Here is a 3,984-nt window from a genome sequence, read left to right on the forward strand (position 1 = left end):
TTGGATTGGAATTTTTTCATGCTCTATATAGTTCCCTGTATTACTAAAAATTGGAGCTTTTTCATTCATTTTTCTGTGTGTTCCAAACATTTTGTTAAATTCTCTCTTCCAATGTAACTGCTTCCATTTTATTTGTCCATGTGAGTTTATACCTTTTTCCTTCCTTCCCTATAAAAGTGAGCTCTTGGAAAGGAAAGTTAGGTAAGTCTGGTATTTAATCACATACTAGCAGACACCTTTTTCTTTCTGTTTTCCTGTCTCCACAGAGTTGATTTTTTGTGGTTGTTTATTTAACCCCTCTCTGTCATGATGGAGCCTTTTAAAATAATTGGGAATTGGAAATTGTTCTCTCCTCTGAAGTAGTGGATCAAGAAGCTGCTTGGGAATTTTGTGTACCTAGATGGAGCATATCTATGATCTGGGTTGACCTTAGGGTGACTGGACAGAGAACCAGCCGTTCCAAGGCAGGGAGGGTGGTCAGGATAAGCTAGGTTGTGCTACAGTAACAAACACCCTTCAAACTCGCAGTGGCTTAAAACAACAAAGTTTGTTTCTCACTCAAGCCACTTTTCCATCACGGGCTGTGCTCACCATGGTCACTCAGGGACCCAGACAGAAAGGAGTGCCGTCTGTGGTGGATCTGTTGTTTCAGGGCCAGGAAAAGAGTATCTGGTGAGCCACAGGCTGGCTCTGAATGTTTCTGTCAAGAAGTTCACATTTCCTTAATGTCAAGGAAGTGCCATGTCCATGCCTCAGTCTAGCAGGGATGTGTGTTCCTCTGGGAGAGGCACCACGTTTGAGTGAGCAGTAATACAGTCTGAACAAGGAGGGCTCTTTGGAGAGAAACATTTAGATTTATGGCCTGACCAGGGGTGGTGGATACACACTTGGCTGGCACTCTGGCTGGATGCTAGAGGAAGGGCAGGAAGCGATTAAATATTTTACCCATCAGAGGAATGAACGGCTAAGGGCTGCCATTCAGCAGGCAAGGAACTGTTGCCTGTGACATATTTGGCAAAGTAGCAAAACATCATTCCTGGCTTGGTGAGGGGAAGGGTGAAATCCTAAAACACTTTAAAAAATCAAATTATTCCTTTCTGAGTGAATTAGGAATCAATGCTCCTTCTCACCACCCTTCCAGAAAAATCACCGCTTCTGTGGTGAGTTGTGTGACAACTAACGCACAAAAATGCAAGGTGGCCCCTCCCCTTACTCTTGCTGAACTGTGGGTATCAGGACCAGCCTGCTCCCCGAGAATATAGAAACAACACCTTTCATCTAACAGCTGTTTCTGCTCCTGAGAATAATACAGGCTCTTTCTGGCAACATGGCTTCTCTCCAGGGAGAAGGCTTGGTGTCTGCATTCAGAAGGATCTGAGTTCAATCCTTCTTTTGCTGTGAGGTAACTTTGCCTTTTCTTTCTATAAATTTAAAACTGTTCTAAAAAAATCAATTCTATTAAAAAAAAAAAACAACACACCACTCTTTTCAATGGAAAGAGTCAGGGGAAAGTGTCCAGAAGAGCCAACCAATCAGGAACATCCAGCTTAGAGTTTATGGGAGCAAGAAACAGTTTTATTGTGTGAATCTACTGAAATTCGGTTGTGTTCTTATTCTTGTCCTTAAAATGAGAGTATAATTAGGATTTAAAATCTAGGATTCCCATTTATTGAGTTTATTTCAATGACTAACTTTCTCATTTCTAAAATTTCTAATCTTGTTTTATTTCTGCCCAGTGGTATGCTGGTAAACTGTCTCTGAGAACAAACTAAAACCCCTAATTTATAGTGTTGCTTATTTCTGTGGTATAAATATTCCCAGCACAGCCAGTTTCAATCTGCCAGTGATTTACCAGCCAGCTTGTGTGAGTTTCAGCACACCACTGCTCTTGTCCAAATTTACTTCATAGTTTCTTGCTCTTTTCAGTGAAATGTAATCATTTCGCTTTCTCTTTGAGCATGCAAACATACTTTAAGCATTTTATGAGGCCATTCCATAAAATAAATTTTATTTGGGGTGAATTTGAGACCTTTTTTTTGAAGAATAGTTGATCTACAATATTAGTTTCAGGTGTACAACACAGTGATTCAATGTTTTTATAGATCATACTCCATTTAAAGTTATTAAAAAATAATGGCTGTATTTCCCTGTGCTGTACTATATATCCTGGCTGCTTATTTATGTAATCCCTAGTAGTTTGTATCTCTAATCCCATACCCCTATCTTGCCCCTCCCCACCTTCCCTCTATTTGCGTCTTTCTTTGCATTCAATTTCTTCTCTCCCCACAATCCACAGGTGGGTTTGCTTTTAAAAAAATTTTTATTTAATTTTGGCTGCATTGGGTGTTCGTTGCTGCGTGCGGGCTTTCTGTATTTGCAGCGAGCGGGGGCTACTCTTCGTTGCGGTGCGCAGGCTTCTCTTGTTGCAGAGCACGGGCTCTAGGCGCGCAGGCTCAGTAGTTGTGGCTCGCGGGCTCTAGACCACAGGCTCGGTAGTTGTGGCACACGGGCTTAGCTGCTCCGCGGCATGTGGGATCTTCCCGGACCAGGGCTCGAACCCGTGTGCCCTTAATTGACAGGCGGATTCTTAACCACTGCACCACCAGGGAAGCCCCACAGGTGGCTTTAGCAATTGGCTCCATCCAGCTCCCCTCCCCTCTCGCCCTTATTCTAGAGCCAGGTGTGCTGATTCAGTGAGATCAGAGGATATCAGACCAGGCAGGCAGTTGACAGGATGGTGTGGGTTACCGGTTGTAGCGGGGATCCGCATCCTCCTGTCTCCTTTCTGGGCCTGTGTCTTGATGAAAGTCTCTGTCCAGCTGGCGTGCAGGCGAAGCTCCAATCCAGTGCCCTCCAAGCGGCGAGGCTGCCTTGAGTTCTGGTCTTGTGTGCAGCGTTTCGCTTCCCGGCCCCTCTGCTGAGCGGGACCTAACAGCCTGCAGCTGCTCGGTCCCCGGACGGGAGTTCAGCAAGCTTTGGCTTCAGCCCTGATTGCAGCTTTGCATTTTTCCCCATTACTGGTCCACAGAAGTATTCATCTTGTTTTTTGGGTCGGGCGGTATGTTTTGTTTTCTAGTTTTACCTTTTCTGTATCACCGTTGTGTTTCGGGGTCAAAGTGGGTGTCACTTATCGGAATTATGGCACTGCACACGACCTCCTCTCCCTCTTTGCCTGTCTCCCTTCCGAGCACCCTTCGCACTGCTTCCTCTCTACCCCCGCTCGCCTTGTCCCCGGCCTTTCTGGAAACTGGCTCCACTTCTAGCTCCCACTTTTCTTCTCAGAATCCCTTCCCGCACCGGTGGCTTGCATGCGCCCCTGACACACCTGCAGTCACCATACCTGCTGCACCCCCAGGACACTGTCTCTCTTTCTCTCACACCCAATCCCAGCTGGACCCTGTCGCTCAGTCTCGGCTACAGCCCACACACCCACTCACCCTGAGGTAACCGTAATCGTTCACAGCAAATCAGGCGGGCAAAACGACACTTCAAAAGCTACAAAAACATGAGTAAATAATTTATAATACTGAGATGAGGAAAGGTTTTCTAGCCCTGACATGAAATCCAGATTTCTTAATAATGAAGTCTGAGCAATATTAAACTTTTTTCTTTTCTTTTCTTTGGTTTAACATCTTTATTGGAGTATAATTGCTTTACAATGGTTAGTTTCTGCTGTATAACGAAGCGAATCAGCTATACATATGCATATATCCCCATATCTCCTCCCTCTTGCGTCTCCCTCCCACCCTCCCTATCCCACTCCTCTAGGTGGTCACATAGCACCGAGCTGATCTCCCTGTGCTATGCTGCTGCTTCCCACTAGCCATCTGTTTTACATTTGTTAGTGTATATATGTCCATACTACTCTCTCACTTCGTCCCAGCTTACCCTTCTCCCTCCCCGTGTCCTCAAGTCCATTCTCTACATCTGCATCTTTATTCCTATCCTGCCCCTAGGTTCTTCAGAATCAATTTTTTTTTGTTT

Source organism: Kogia breviceps, chromosome 18, assembly GCF_026419965.1.
Source record: "Kogia breviceps isolate mKogBre1 chromosome 18, mKogBre1 haplotype 1, whole genome shotgun sequence".
NCBI classification, from domain to species: domain Eukaryota; kingdom Metazoa; phylum Chordata; class Mammalia; order Artiodactyla; family Physeteridae; genus Kogia; species Kogia breviceps.